This window comes from Hibiscus syriacus, unplaced genomic scaffold (genome assembly GCF_006381635.1).
Source record: "Hibiscus syriacus cultivar Baekdansim isolate YM2019G1 unplaced genomic scaffold, ASM638163v2 tig00110160_pilon, whole genome shotgun sequence".
Taxonomy (NCBI): Eukaryota; Viridiplantae; Streptophyta; class Magnoliopsida; order Malvales; family Malvaceae; genus Hibiscus; species Hibiscus syriacus.
In genome coordinates, this window is record NW_024062608.1 from 2435922 (window position 1) to 2453400 (window position 17479).

General features: G+C 36.2%; 1 pseudogene; it reads right to left on the minus strand.

Moving 5' to 3' along the window:
* Positions 1-11658: 11658 nt before the first annotated feature.
* LOC120216395 lies at positions 11659-16409 on the minus strand (annotated as a pseudogene).
* Between the last annotated feature and the right edge of the window lie 1070 nt (positions 16410-17479).

The window sequence follows — 17479 nt, forward strand, 5'->3', positions numbered from 1 at the left end:
TTGCGATTGTAATTTCCGTGTTGCGATAGTCAAATGCATGCCTAATAGTGATAACAACTGAATAACAAGTTGGTTAAGTCAAAATGGTTGGCCTGAGTCATTAATTCAACTGAAAATGTTAAAAGTTCACACATAAAATCCACATAATACAACGTTTGCATTTAAAAATCACCTAAGTTAACAGTCCCAAAAGGTGAAGCCAATTGTGATTGGGATTTTAAAGATGATTGCCTTTTGCTTGACACCATATGAGCTTTGGATTTTGATGAGGATCCATATTTTGGTAGAGGAAAAAATGATTTTGATGGCACTGGTGATCCACATGTCAACCTTGTATGACCACTTTCCTTGCACCGACTACATGTCGATCTCTTCTTCTCTTCACCCTTAGACGGTATACGATCGTGACTTTTTGGTCGGCCAGGTAGCCTTCTGTCCATGGCTGGTGGCAAAACTGTTTGTAAGTCATCTGGTATGTCCCACTCAGAAGGATGTGGAATAGGGTAGACAATCTCGGCGTAAGTCTGTCGATAAACTTCTGTAGTGTAGCAATCCATAGCGTATGCGCTTGAATCATCTTGGTTTAAATGAAGAGCAACTTTTATAACATGGCCACACGGATAACTAGATGTTTGCCATTTCATACAACTACACGTCTTTGCATTTAGATCGACTAGCCCATTTAAGTTATATCCAGTACTTGAAACAAAGTGTTTGAACATGGTTCAACTCTCCATGACGTTGACTTCACAACACGTTTCGTTATCTTTTTTCAGTCCATGGTGTACACGATGTTCCAATGTTCCTGTAAATTTAAATAAACAATACTTAGTAAAATATATAATATGATAAGTTACGAATTCAAAGAAATAATACCTGCATGGTTTCTTTTCTTGTAGTACCACTGTTGAATAGAGGCTCGAAAAAACTCCATTAACATAGTAATGGGTAATTTCCGGAATGACGACTTAGAGCGTTGATTGATTCTGCACTATTAGACGTCATGAAACCATATCTTGCTCCAAGTTGATGTACTCTTGACCATCTTTCAAACCCGACATCTTCTAGTGTTTGAGCACACTGAGGCAAAACACGTCTTAAACAATTTATATGCTTATTGAAATCCACTTCCCGATAAGCTTTTACAGCCTTCCAGTATGTCCATTTGTGCTTTTTTATACCAGCAGACCTTGATTTTAGATTTCTATACAAATGAACACCACAAAGTCCATGAAAAGCATCTGGGAAACACCTTCTAACAGCGTTGTCAATTGAGTTTGCCCTATCGGATATGATTGTCAGATTGCTAATAGGACCTATGCAATCCCTAAGATGCCCCATAAACCATGTCCATGAATCAGAGGTTTCAGATTTGCCAACCCCGTAAGCTATTGGCAATATCCCATTGTTAGCATCCATGGCTACTGCTAATAAGTTTACTCCAAGGTATCGACCTTTCAAATGTGCTCCGTCAACTATAACTGGGCGCATGCAAGTAATAAACGAACGAATCTACAAAATAATATACACAAGAAATATAATCATTTAAATGTGAAATGCATGTAACTAACAAAAATGAGTCAACAAAATTATATTGATTTACTAACCGTAGCACCAATGGCGATAAACAGCAACTCAAAGCGTCCATCTCTATCTGTTTTGATATGAGTTACCGACCCATGATTTTTCAGCTTTAAATTGTCACAATAAGCCGGCAGTTGGGCAAACGATGCTTCTGGCGACCCCCTCAACAATTCCGAGGCATAACATTTGGCTCTCCAAGCTTGAGAATATGATATACTAATCTTGAACCGAGCATTCATGTCAGTCATAATTTCATGTCCCGATATACCCTGTCATTCAAAAACATTAACTCAGCCAGAAAACCACCCAACACCTTTTGTTTGCCTGTCTATGGTGAGGAAAAACTTGGGTTCTTGAACATGTATGTTTATCAATAAAAGTCCTAACTTGAAACATTTTGCAATCTTTATTCTCTTTGCAATCATACGCCACGTACAGTTTTTGTCAATCATACACCTTGTTTCGAAACGATCTTTGCTTGATTTGTTAACTTTTAGTTGATAGCCATCTTCCACACATTTCGTATACAAAGCTATCTTCAAGTCTTCCTTTGTATCAAAACAATCATCTTTCTTGATACGAATAACTTTTGTGTAACAATCAACTGCTTTCTTTACCAACTCTTCTTCCGGTATCTGAAGTAATTCTGGCATATTCCAGTTATACGCCCGTGGCATTTTCTTTCTTCGGGACTTTTTCTTCTTCTTTTTCTTCTTCAGGATTATATGAATTACAGAATGGATGTTCAACATGTTCATTCACAGTCGTAACTTCCTCCTCATTATCATCAACAATATCTTCTTCGGCAACGACTGTTTCATCATCAAAATTCGGGTATTGACCAATATCAAAATCATTACACGCAGGGTCTGTTTCTTCTTCTGAAACATCATCAAAATCCGTGTACTGACCAATATCAAAGTCTGGATATTGACCAAGACCAAATTTCGAATACTGACTAGTACTCACAATTTTTTCTGTTGGCTCATCATCGTCTAACTGGTCAATACGAAACCGGAATTTGGTGCTGAAAGTTGATTGGGATTTGGATTAGAGAAAGGTTGTGGGTTTTGAGAAAAACTTAGTTGATTACTACCCGCTACTGACCCAACAATACTACTTCTAGGTTCAACAACATACAATGTAACATCATCTTGTGAAACCCTAATGTAAGCAATGAATCGTTCAACATCTTCATTGTCGGTTAACAAATAAACTTTACCATTTCTCTGATAAGATAGCCTAAATCCACTTAGGGGCTCTAAATTCAATTTATTTGAAACACGTAGCATTAGAGTTTCATAAGTTAACTTTTGTAAAGACAATTTTAGTTGAAGATTCATGGGTAAAGGCATATATTGTAAAACACCATGAACATTATCCCATGACCCTCCAAAACACAAATCTATCCAAACATGATCAACATTAGATGATTTCATGGTTGTAAATTAATTTACTAAACGAGCTGCGAAACTAAAACCTGTTGCCGGATTGGGAAGGATGTCGTTGGATATAGGAACGGATGTCGCCGGAGAGAGTGATAGATGGAGATGGAATGAGTTGCGATTTAGGGATTTAGTTTGATTTCAGTGTTATACCCAAAATTTCAGTGTTGTGATTTACAGATTCTCGTTGCGATTTACGGATTATCGTTGCGATTTACAGATTCTCGTTGCGATTTACGGATTATCGTTGCGATTTACGGATACGCGTTGCGATATACGGATACGCATTGCGATTTACCCATACGCGTTGCGATTTACGGATACACATTGCGATTTACGGATACGAGTTGCGATTTATGTGTTCGCGTTGCGATTTTCATATTCGCGTTGCGATTTTGGAAAATCGCAATGCGAATTTGTACTATCGCATTGCGATTTTCAAGAATCGCGTTGCGATTTTGGAAACTGATTTACGATTCTGGGGATCGCGTTGCGATTTTTATTTCGCGTTGCGATTTTATTGGTCATTTTGGCAAATCCAAAAAAAGTTGGTTAAAATCGTATATTATAACTTTTTTTTGGTCACTGAGGCGATTTTCTCTATTTTTTATCCTTGTCAAACTGATTCCAACTCCAACAGTAACACTACATTTCTACGCCACCAACTTGCAAATATGGGGAATGTCTCAGGAAATGCGGGTTAATATACGGCTAATATAAGACATTATTAGATACATTAAAAGATATTTAATAAATTCGGTTTAGCACTACCGGAAATGTTGAGTAATAATAATGTAGTAGGTCTAAGTCATAAAGTAATATTAAAAATTTTGACAACCGGAAAACTTAACTTGTCAATTTGTGTCGATCCAAATTAAAAATGTATCGATCCATATCAATATAATAGGTAAAAATATCGATAAAACCGGTCATGAAAAGACAATACTAGTAAAGCCCTACCGGATATATTGAACGTGTTGATACTTTAATGTAAAGATCGACACTTTATGAATTTAAAAGAGAAGCAGTTTTAATGCCAATAAAGTGTCGATACTTTATAAAAATGTATCGATCCACAACGATATAAAAGGTAAAAATATGACAACCGGTATCGAAATGATAAAACCGGTAAAGCGCTACCGGATATATTTAAAGTGTCAGTACTTTAATATAAGTATCGACACTTTGTGAATTTAAAAGAGAAGCAGTTTTAGCGCCTATAAAGTTTCGATACTTTATAAAAATGTATCGATCCACAACGATATAACAGGTAAAAATATGATAAAACCGGTATCAAAATGATAAAATCGGTAAAGAGCTACCGGATATATTGAAAGTGTTGATACTTTCATAAGTACGTGTAATAAATTATCGATACTTTCAAAGAAATAGGTAATTATCCTATCGAAAGTATCGACACCTGACATAAAAGTATTGACACTTTGGTAGTTGTATCGATTAAATATAAATAACATATGAAAATATAAAGGCCATAGCTAAATATCCTCTGAAAATAGATAGAACGAACGAGTTTTTGAAATCGAAGCGCAATTGTTGCTACATTTCATAATGCGTTTCTAAAGCGAATTTTGTTTGTTTGTTCCTGCAGTCGAATCGAAAAGTATGTTGTCGAAACCCTAGTTTTTTTTATTACAGTAATCGCAAATAGAGTTTTTATGTGTTGTTTGGGGTTTTGGAGTAAAGAAGCATTTGAGATCGATTACAGGTAGAAAGTGATATTCAAGGTAAAATATAAATGTCGATACTTTTATTAAATATTATAGATAGAAAATGATATTATAGGTTGTATAAATGTGCCGACACATTTTGTAGTGGCCATTCAAATTCTTTTGAATAAAACCATTTTACCACAAGAGTAGTTATCTATATTTGTATATTGAATAAAGTGTATGTAACAAGTATTTGATTTGATTTGCGTAAACTGATATATGAAGGAAAAATGGAGTCAATGGGTGGAAAAATTGTGGCGCAGATGACTTTGAAATTGAGGCCGAGACTCGAAAGCAACCAAAGGGTGGATATATGTACTTCTAGTAAGTATCAATGTCTTTTTTTTATTATTGTTGAAATGGTAATTGGATTAAAGTATTTAAGAAATTTAAATTGATTAGAAATTTTAAATGTTAACAGTATGGCCGAATGCAAAAGGATGAATGAAGATGGCACACAGAGCGGTTTGGTATGTAAAATGAAATTGACATTGAGTATTATTTAGTGTTAATGTATTGATTAAGAAACGTTTATGCTTAATATTAGGTGACAAAAGATGTGAGGTCCAAATGGAATTCGATGAGTGATGCTGAAAAGGAACCTTACATCACATAGTCAAGGAATGATAGTAAAGAATACAAAGAACGGAGGAAAGCATATGAAAATAAGGTATTCATTAAACTTGTAAATACGTTGATACAAAATATATAAGAACTATAACATTATATATTGTTAAAAAATATAAGAAGTGTCGACAAGGTGCAACATTAAAAGGGTGAATTCATTAATTAAACACCTTAAGGAGAAGGGTCAGTTGAATGTATTGAGAGAAATAGGTTTTGGATTATTGGTATGAGTAAGGGACCGACCTATTCAGAGGGAATTGTGTCGATCCTTGATGGCACAATTTGATGTCAAACAATGTATTGCTAAGTATGGTGATTTTTCATTTCCTCTCGGGATCCCATGTGCTGCAGCCGTATTGGGGGTAGAAAATGAAGGCAAAAGTATTGTAGAAGTCTGTAAGAGTAAGGACTGGAAAGTACTTGCCTCCAAATATGGTTTGAAGCAGAAAGTGACATATGATGAAATTGAAGAGGAAATCAAAAGTGGATCTTACGGGGGAGATGAGCTGAAGGCCAGAGTTCTATTGTACTTTGTCGGTATCTTTCTTTGTCCAACGGGTGATACGTCAACGAACAAGGACTATATGAAGCTCATTTGCAATAAAGGCTTGAAGAGTGAATTCAATTAGGTTGAATATGTCCATTCGAGATTAATTGAATCAATAATCACCTTTAAAAAGGGTAGCCAGAGATACCTCAAAGGGTGCATAGTAATCTTAGAGGTAAATGAGTTGAAGAACTTTTTTGTATTTTTATATATAAAATGATAGTATAGTTATTATATAAAATTATAAATTTTATTATAAATGTAGGTTGCACTGTTCGCTTTTTGGTCGGGTTGTGAGGCAGTGCTGGCTTATGAAAGAACCGGAGTGGCACGCATCCGTGCATGGGGGAAGGAAGATGTGGTTAGAGCGATGGCGAAGTTGGATAGACCGAGGAAGCTAGAAAGGGTAATAAATGTAATTAAATAATATTAAGAATATAATCAATGTCTTAATATTGTAATTTAATTTTGAAGGTTATTGGCAAGGAGGTAGTGGAGGCAGAGGAGAAAAAAGAAGAGATGGTTGTATTGGGGGATGACGGTGAGGGAAAACATAGTAACTTCGACATTTTGATGTCTGAATTGGTTGATATCAAAAAAAATCCAATTTGATATCATGCAAAGACAATCAAAAGTCGAAGAGAAACTTGAGAGAGTCAAAGATACACTTGAGAGGCATAAGGGGGAAGTGGAAGGAAAAATAGATGGAGTGATGAAAGAAGTAGAGGTGTTGATGGGTGAAGTGGTGAAAGAAGTTGAAGTGTTAAGGGGTGATCTTAAGATGGTGATGAGTGATTATATTGTGTGTATATTTTCATTAATTATTCCATAATTGTTTCTCTGTATGCAAATACATTTGAGGATTGTTGAAATATCAATACTAGTTATTAATGTATTTTACATCTGCGTGCAAATGTATCGAAACACATTATTAAAGAAATGTTTTCTATGATCTCCACAACAAAGTTTTTATACTTAGAAATATCGGTATATTTATAATCGTTTTCTATAATGTATCCAAACTTAAAGTTTCCCATAAAGTGTTGATCCATATATAAAAAGTAACGACCCAAAAAACATCGAAACCCATAATTATAATGTAATGGGTAATTTTGCAATGTAACCAGTATAAATATACCGGTTTTATGAAAAATAGGTCTACAACATTTATCGACACTTATTAGTACTGTGTCAATACTTTTTTTCCAGAATGAATGCCAAAAAGGGTGAACGCACAAAGTGTCGATACATTTTCATAGAGTGTTGATCCAAAAGGGTTGCACGCATAAAGTTTCGATATATTTATTAAAAGTGTCAATCCCAAAAACATCGAAACCCATAATTATAATGTAATAGGTAATTTTGTAATATAACCAGTATACATATACCGGTTTTATGAGAGAATAGGTCTATAATATGTATCAACACTTCTTAATATTGTGTCGATAATTTTTGTCCAGAATGGATGCCAAAAAGGATGAACGCATAAAGTGTTGATACATTTTTAAAAAGTGTCGATCCCAAAAACATCGAAACCCATAATTATAATGTAATAGGTAAATTTACAATGTAACCGGTATAAATATACCGGTTTTATGAGAGAATAGGTCTATAACATGTAGCGACACTTGTTAAGTTTGTCGATACTTTTTTCCAGAATAGATGCCAAAAAGGATGAACACACAAAGTGTCGATACATTTATTAAAAGTGTCGATACCGAAAACATCGAAACCGATAATTATAATGTAATAGGTAATTTTGTAATATAACCGGTATAAATATATCGGTTTTATGAGAGAATAGGTCTACAACATGTATCGACACTTTTTAAATAAACCCCAGGTTTTATTGGCTATGCTGTCAACATGATTAACCTGGATAATCCCAGTTACAGAACTGATTCCGGCCATGATTGCGGGAGACTATACTCTACAGATTGTTTGGCATTTATGTGATGATGCGGATGAAATATTAAACTATCTCGTAATCCACAATAAAAATATACTAAGAGAGCAAATTTTGTAAATATAGGATTAATTTTGTATAATTTACATTAGACTAATAGACTAACAATTCCTAACATGTACAACTGATTTTTTCGTAATCCTCAATTGGTTGTTGTACATGTTTCTTATACACAATAGAAGTCATGTTGATACTTACGATATATGGAGATCGTTGTCATTCCATTTCGTCTTCGAAAAAATTAGTTAATGTAGGCTGTGTGCTTGTACTCAAACTGAGCTTGACTTGGGTACATGTTAGTTTGTTATGTCCCTCACCGTTGCAGTACCCACATCGCCTAATTTTCTTCTCGACCATGTTCTTCGGTACTTCTTTCCGCTTGCGTTGTTTTCGTTGAGGGTCACGAACGTTGTTTACTACAATGCTCTGGTTAACTGAATCATTCAAACCAAACGAGTTTTTTAATTCTTCTATTAGTATTTTCATCTCATCTCTTGCGGTTTTGAAAGACTCGTCTGTCTTTGATGCAATGTAGCATAACCTACTTGACGTTGAACGTAGAGCAACGAACTGTGCCATTTGCATCACTTCTGCAGACACATTCAAGTCAACATAACTGGGTGCAGAAGCCTTCACATCATTAGTCCACCTACTTTGAATCAAAGTCCCGGGCAAATATGTGTAATCCAAGTGCTTCAAAATGTGAAGTTGATGGCGACATGGAAGTCCAACGGTCTCGAAATTTTTACAGGAGTAAATTAGGGTTTTCGTATGAGAATCAAAACTAATTTCAAATTTCCTATTTTTTTTCTTTGTACTTTGAAAAAATATAATGTTGACATTCATCTGATAAGGACTGAATATCTGACTCAATCCGGTACAATGTCTCCCGTAGAAGTTCATCTTGGAATGCACGAAAAGATTTGCAGGTAAAAATCGCAGCAGCATGGCTTTCAAGGTCGACCAGTTTTGTGATCTGGAAGGGCTTCGTATGGGAAATTAAGTATTCCGCTTTCAACTCGTTCATATGCATTCTACTAATTCCATTTTCAATTTCATGAACAACATCTAAATATGTTTTCTTGTGTTTCAGTGCAATCGCTAGTGAAGCATTTATAGACTCGCACCTTTGTGTTGAGTGAATATTGGCAAAGAAATGACCGGTTAGATATGCTTGTGCCCATAAGTACCGTGTATTTCCCTTTTCAATCACCCATGGATGCTTTTCGACGTTGAATTCTGAAACAACCGAACGCCATTGAATATCAAATTCCTCGGTTGTCCACCAGGAAGCCATACATTTTGAGAATGCTGCTGTAAATTTTGGGTCACCAATGTTAGCTTGTGCATTGCGATAAAGATGTCAATAACATAATCTATGCTTAGCATAAGGGATAACAGATTTGATAGCCCTCTGCATTTCCCTATCCCCATCGGTGACAACTGAAATAGGTGATTTATTCATCATGGCTTCTAAAAAATTCTATAGCACCCACTCGAAAGATTGAGACGTCTCGTCAGCGATTATGGCAGTGGCAAACACAATTGTGTTATGGTGATGATTGACACCGACAATAGGCATAATTGGTCGACCATACAAATTATCTTTGTACGTTGTGTCGAACGCAATTACATCACCGAAGCATGTGTAATCCGATCTCGATGTAGAATCCCAAATAAGATTATACAATGCCCCTGATTCATCTACCGAGTATGTCATAAAAAACTCAGGATCATCATGTTCCTTATCATCAAAGTAGGCAATAAGCGCATTCACATCCCCATCGACGATTTCCTTTGCTTTACCTCTTTGAAGTGCATTGTAGAGGTCTTTATGTGTAAATCCAACATTATGATAACCCCTTCCTGCAGCGTTAAATAGTTCATTACTTGTGACGTACCAACACCGACCTCTTTCAATGTTGTTGCCTCATTGATATCAGCCTTACTTACAGCTCTATTAGAACGCATAAATGGTGTCATAGCAGGTGTGCGCAATGCATGATTATGTTCCTGATAAGACTTACTTATAACCCACTGATCGTTTGTATTTGTTGTTGTAACTACGACTCTAGCCTTACATCATGTTCTTGTGACTGGCGTATGAGCACGTTGACGATTAACAGTATTGACTTTTGATGCTCGAAACCCTTCTTTGGAACAACAAAATTCTTGTGTCTTCACATTCCCTTCCACGTCCAGCCGTATTGTTCCCTTACGTGCACTAAACCCATGTTCCCGTGCGAATCCCTTGTAAAAGTACCAAGCTTGATCACGTGAACAGAAGCTGACCAACCAATCTGTCAGATTCATCAACATTATGTACTTTATGGCATTTCTCGGTTGGCTTAACACTGTCTACATCAGTATGATCCATGACAAAAATTTTGTTGTGCAAGTTCAGTGTCCCGGAGTTGATGGAGATGTAAGCAAGGTTCATTGAACATGTTTCAGTCGTGCTGCTTTCAATAGGATGTGATATTGGTAGTGGTAGTTAAAGGGTTGGTACAACATTAAATTCGCAGTACATTGTTAGGTATGTACAATAACTACCTAATATGTGTCGATACATTTTATACAAGTATCGACCCAAAAAACATCAAAGCCATAATTATAATGTAATAGGTAAATTAACAATGTAACATGTATAAATATACCGGTTAATTAGAAAACAGGTCAACATAATGTATCGACATTTGTGGAATTTGTGTCGATACTTATTGTCCAGGATGAATGCACAAACGAGGTGCACGCATAAAGTGTCGATACATTTATTAAAAGTATCGATCCCAAAAACATCGAATCGATAATTATAATGTATAGGTAAATTTACAATGTAACCGTATAAATATACCGGTTTTATGATAAAATAGGTCAGCATAAAGTATCGACACTTTCTAAATTTGTGTCGATACTTTTGTTCCAAAATGAATGCCAAAAAGGTGCAACCATAAAGTGTCGATACATTTATAAAAAGTATCGATCCCGGAAACATCGAAACCCATAAGCATATTGTAATAGGTAAATTTTCAAGTAACCAGTATAAATATATCGGTTTTTATGAGAGAATAGGTCTAAATAATGTATCGACACTTTGTTAGTTTGTGTCGATACTTTTTTCCAGAATGAAATATGAATAGGTCAATATAAGCGCTACCTATTACATTATATAAGAGCTACCTAATATGTTATTGTACTTGATAATATTTCCGGTTAAATGCTTATTTATTATATAAGCGCTACCTATTACATTATATAAGCGCTACCTATTACATTATATAAACGCTACCTAATATGTTATTATACTTGATAATATTTCTGATGAAATGATATAACATTACCGGTCAAAATTTTAACCGATCACTTGTTTAACCGATCACGTCGTTTTTTAACCGTCGCACAACAGAACTATCCTCAAATATGTAGTTCAATTTATTCAGATCTTTCAACAAAAATAACAGATCATATCCTCAAGTGTGCCGTCACTATTTCTTTGCTATACCTTTTGCAGCATATCTCTCCTAAAATGCCAAAACAACTAAATCCAAAATAGTGTAGATGTTTTAGGGGAGCCATTTGCAATAGTTTCGGAGCTACCTTAAGGTTAAACGCTTGAAAATAGAATGTGCAGGAAATAAGGTCGAACACCTCCAATCATATTTTATGTCAAGTCGAATACCCACTCACAAAACTTATATACATATATATAGTAGAACTTATTTACCAAATTTCTAGGCACTAAATTACAGTTAGCCGACGAAGATAATGTCGACTACCAAAGATGTTTTCATGGCAATCATAAATTACGGTTCATAACAGAAATCTGATGCATAGAAAATCAAATCAACCTCTGCACAACATGTAAATTTCAGTAAACAGTCCTCTAGTCAAATCAGATCGGTGAGGTTGCATCTTCTCCGCAGTCCTGGTTAGCTCCAACTAAAGATACTTATCAGTTGCAGGCTCATTTAAAAGCTCTATCACCTTTAATTCCACTCCGATCCGGCATCAATTTCTTCATGTAATACTTAGAATTACGGGATAGATTAATCTTTTCCCCCCTTTCTTCCGGTATCATGTCAATTCTGCATTCTCTGAAGCCGCGCCTTACAAACCTGTAAAATCAGAAGCGGGGTGTTCAATGTCTACCGGTAAGTATTGGTATAGTCCTATATGCATTAACCTGAGCAGAAATAATGACTGATATCAAAAGGGCATTTATCATTAAATGGTGCCTGAAAATATCCGAAAGCTTGAAAAGAGTTTATTTCATAAGAAAATACAAAACAGTCAGCAGTACGAGTTGTTAGCAGGAAAAGCATATCCAATCCGAGAGAGGATGCCTTCTTCTCAATATAATCTGCACATATTTAATTGATATAAAAAAACATTATTAGGAATGATAAGATTGGTAGACCACAAACAAATATCACATCAGAGTGATCACAGACAAAAAGCAGTCCGATCAGGTTGAGCGTCATTCTATGGTTAGACAGTGGAAACCGGGCTTATCGACAAATGTTATATAAACAATCTAGCAGCCAAAACACATGCCCTGTTGGAGCGTGCCTTCCTAAACTATTCTTTTAGGATGTGTAAATATGCTTTCCAATAGATTAGAAATTACAAGTTCTTGCATGGCATCTGTTTCAGCTACACCATGATAAGTAGCGGAGCATGATGATGGGTCTAATATGGCATAGACAATGAAGTTAGAGATGTTCGGCAACAACCAAGCAATTTATCTCCTTGTCCTTGCCCTCGACATTCAGGAGAAACTGCGATACAAGCAACTTCTCCACATTTGTCCTTGAAGAAAGGAAATAGAGCACCACAAGCAATGATTTGACCTTCTCTTTCCGTAACAACAAATGAATCTAGGGCTTTAAGTAGCTGTGCAAAAAGAAAAGACAAAGAATTTAATATTCAGATGTTTGCTCCAATTCAAAAGAATAAAGGCATTTTCCCCTTCCATTTTGTTTGTTTAGTGAGATTTGAAACAAAACACCCAACTGGTAGAAATAAAGCATGCAAAGTAGGACCAAACTTTTATTCTCATTATTTCAACAAGCACATCACTGAGAAGTATAAGCATAAACAAAAGTCAAAAAGAGCTAATACTGACCTCTTCATCACTCCTGCGAACCAATGTACCAGACTCTTCTAAAGGTTGTATGATTTGCTTGATTCCAGCAAGATCTGTCACCATAGCCATCCTGGCCCCTTCATATAGATCGCTGCAAAACAAGCAATGCCCAGGTCAGCATACTGAATACAAGATAGCTTAATCACTTACCAAGTCTAGCAACGGCAGCTCATATAAACTAAGAAGTATTAGCCACATTAAGTTACTCTGAGGTCTCTCATCCTAGGAAAAAGGATATTGGACAAATTTTCCAGTTTGTCCATTGTCAAATGTTACGAAATTGATCAATGCATGATGCATGACCCAACAATTAAATAAAATGTACTTGTAATCAATTAGTAGCATGTAACATATACTTCAGGTTTAACACTCTCTGACTGGCAGGCCCTACTGAAACATCAGAATAGGCCACCAGTCATGTAAAGATTGATTACTCTCAAAGAAAAAACATACCTTAGGAATTAACCATGTTTTGTGCTATATGCCTATCAGCAAATATCTATTTTCCCATAGGACTAACTGACAGTTCACTGTATACCTAGCCACCATCGTCCCCATCCCTCTCTTTTGAATAGTTCCAACAATAAGACCCCACCAATAGTGCCATCTAACAAATGAACTCTTTGTACACCACCCTGACAATAAAGCAGAAAATAATTGGCATATTGGTTTGACGTAGGAAAGAATCTAAATATACTAAAGCCAAACAAGCTATTGAACTTACTCTGCAGACAAAGGCTGCAGCAGCCAACTCCGAAAGGTAGCCATTATCTCGACTTAGCCGCTCCTGACCTCCAATGGCAAAGCCCTGTTCTCCACACCATAGTCCATTGCCATTATAAAATCCAACACCGTTCTGAAAGGAAGGGTTACGTGTACTATGAATAGCCTTCCCATTTTGAGAAGTGTGAACAACTGAAGTATCATCATATCCAACACTAGCGAGATCTTCTTCATCAACAGCTTTGACATATTTAGCAGCTATCTCACTTTGCTTGGCCCGTTGGCGGATTAACATATCTGCTTCTTGGAGAGGCAAGAAATTAATAAGGCGTCCATTCTCATCTAAAATTGGGCCATCTATAATGCAAATAAGCTTATCTGCTCCAAGAGCTAATGCACAAGCTGTGGCAACTTCATACGTGCTGAAATTCAGAAAAAACATAAAGCATTAACAGTCAGGTTCTAAAACATTGGGAAGTATAATAAAACTTCTACACTAGTCCAAGATGAACCATAAAGTCTCAAGCGGAACCTTGGTAGTTGCCCATGAATGACCTATATGCTATGGGTCATAGGTTCAACCCCACCCCCCACCCCGGTTGTGGAAACTCCTCAGTTTCCACAGTTCTGCCTTGTCAGGCACTTTGAGACACTCCCCAACTCTATGAGCCCTCCAGATCTCTTGGCGAAGTTAGGGAGACAAAACCCCGGCCAAGGACAATACTTGCTGTTGATGTCTCAACTCGGTGTATTTTCACAGCGGCACTCAGCAAATAACACTCAACAAACTTCTCCGGGCAGATCCACACGTCAACAATATGTTCTAGTTAAACTAAAACTATCCTTCAAAATTAACACCACATATGCAAAAATTAAGGGACTAGACATGCAGAGCCAATATATTCAACACCTAAAGAGATTTTAACTTCCTGAGTTGGGCTTTTCGCACTCATGTTTGACATCTTGTTAATCCTATAAAAACAGACAGGGATACCTACTAACTAATGATCCATCTGTATACTAGGAAAACACAAACTACTTAGGAATTACATAAAGATAAAAATAGTAATGTGAAACGTGGTTATTCTAGATCCCGATGACCTGCCTAATAACTACTAATGACATGCACAATATGTTATACCCCCCCCCCCCAAAAAAAAGGTTGCTTTAGAGTTATAGATCAAGGGTTTACTTCAGTGGAAAATAGATAACAGTAAGCTGCAGCAAAATATCATTAAAGGTTACACAGCATACTTGCAATTCAAAACTTCACCAGAGCTAGAATACCCCAGATTGCTTAATATTACTATACAACCACCATCAAGCCTCTCACGCAAGCGAGCAACGTCTACTTTCTTTACTTCACCAGTTGCTCCATAATCAACACCTTGAACGACTCCCCTTCTCTGAAAAAGTGTTTAGAAAGAGGTAAAATTATAACATGTTTAGTAGCAGAGCACTACCAAAACATACTTTTGCACGCCACCCAATGCTTTAGATAGATACACACATATATACTCATTTAAAGAAAAAGAAATATACCGTTACTCATCAGTTCACGAGGGCTTAGCCTCCATCTCAATTATAAGATTAATAATGCACATAAAAGCACAACCAAAAATCAAAATGTATTATCAAAACAGAAACATTCTAACCTTGGCTGCAAGGAAGTTCCCACTAGCAACACTGACACCCACTTCATGCCAGCGGCTGCTATCGCCATGTCGACGAATATTACATATGGAAGGCCCAGGGGAAAGCTTAGCCTCTATCATTAGACGAATCCCTCCTGCTGCTTCAGTTGCAGCAGCTAGAGATTCAGAGTCCGTTATTCTATATCTTCCATAATACTTCGGTTCATGCCCTGCAAATTTTCGTGGCTCATTTTAAGTGTAATTAATCTAATTATTTGTAAACAAATATTTTTTATTCATAGATAAAATGATATAAACACTGAATTAACAAAGGTTCAAAACCTTGCTAGGATTATAATAAATAAAGTCAAATAATAGAACAAGTAAACTCAAGTAATAAACATACAACAATGATCATTTCTCTGACAACAAGTGAAATAAGAGTAAGACGAAACGATGTCGTTGTTTTGTTGGGCTCACCTTTCTCAGCCAATAGCTTGTCGATTTGCACGTGAGTTCCCGGAACAATAACAAATCTGATCCCTAGATGATGCAGAAACGCAATATCCTGCAAATTGAAAAGCAAAAAAGGAAAATTAAAAAACTTGACCATAAAACATCTAAAAGATTTTACTAATTTATTTATTTTGCCTTTAAAACGGGGTCCAAAAAGGGGGAAACAACGATTTCGCCGGAAATAATAACAACGAAAGTGCCGCCACGGTGAGCCCAGAGGTAAGGCCAAGCCTCACGGAACCACTGCACGAACTGCTTATCGTCGACTGAGTTGTAAAGTTCGTCCACGCTATCATTTTCGCTAATCACATTGCACTTAACAGAACCGCCTCGCAGGGACCTGGGTCCGAGTTTAAGATACTGAGACCAGCACCTCGAGTCAGGTTTCAGTGTAACGATATCGGTTTGGACGGCGCGACGGGAAGAAAACAGTTTGGTAGGAGCGGGAAGGAAGAGAGAACCATGAGCTGTTGAACATGAGGCGGCCATTTCGCGGCTTTTCAATTGTTTGGTCTACAGCGCTGTAGTTAAAAACCTCTCTTTGTGAAAATGGAAAGCAGAAAATAACGCTGATTATGCCACGTTGAAAATGTGGCGCTTACGCTGAATTTTGGAGTAATTTATGAAAACGCTTATAAAATTAATTGTATCTTTTGGAAATAATAGGTTAGAATATGCTCAAAGATAAATTAAAAAGGGATTCTGTATACTTTAGGTAGACATCTATTTTCGTCCAAACCTTTTAATTATGTTATATTATTATTTATTATATACTACATGGTATATATATTATATAGTTATAGTATTATATTATAGTGTGTGTATATATATATATATTATGGTATGGTATATACATTATATAGTGTATTATATAGCATATATATTATATAATATTATATATATATTATTAAATATAGCATATATTTTATATAGTATAGTATATATTATGTAGAGTATATATTATAGAATATTATATTATATTATATTATATTATTATTTTGATTTTATTTGTAGGTTCATATCCAGTCCAATTAGGGTCAAAGACAATACCCAACCAAATAAGCAGGCCTGACCCAACAAGCAAGTTCAGTTGGAAAAGGAGGTCCATTAGGGTTGTTTATTTAGTATGGACGCCACATCAACCAGAACCGTTGGATCTGGCTCTTTGATCCAACGGTCGAAAGCACACAAGGAGATCCCAAAGTCACCGATCGACCAAAAATGATGCGTGAAGAACACGCGCCCGGCCGAAGGCCAATACGCGCTAGAACGTGCTAAACCGAACGACGACAAGATTTAAGAGAAGAAAAACTCTCCTGTATGGCTATAAAAGCCCCTGCAAAGAACCAAGAGAACATAACAATAAGCAATCAAGCAAAATACATGAAAAATAACATTCAAATACCATTAGAAAAAATCACAAAAAATCAAGGCTAGCGTCAGTTTAGCCTCGTAGAAAGAACGATCATTGGAAACAGAAAGGTCGTTGTTGGGAAATCGAAGAGACTTCGTCGAAAAAAGGTAAAAACTGAAACTTTAGAGTCTAGATCTACGTCGATTG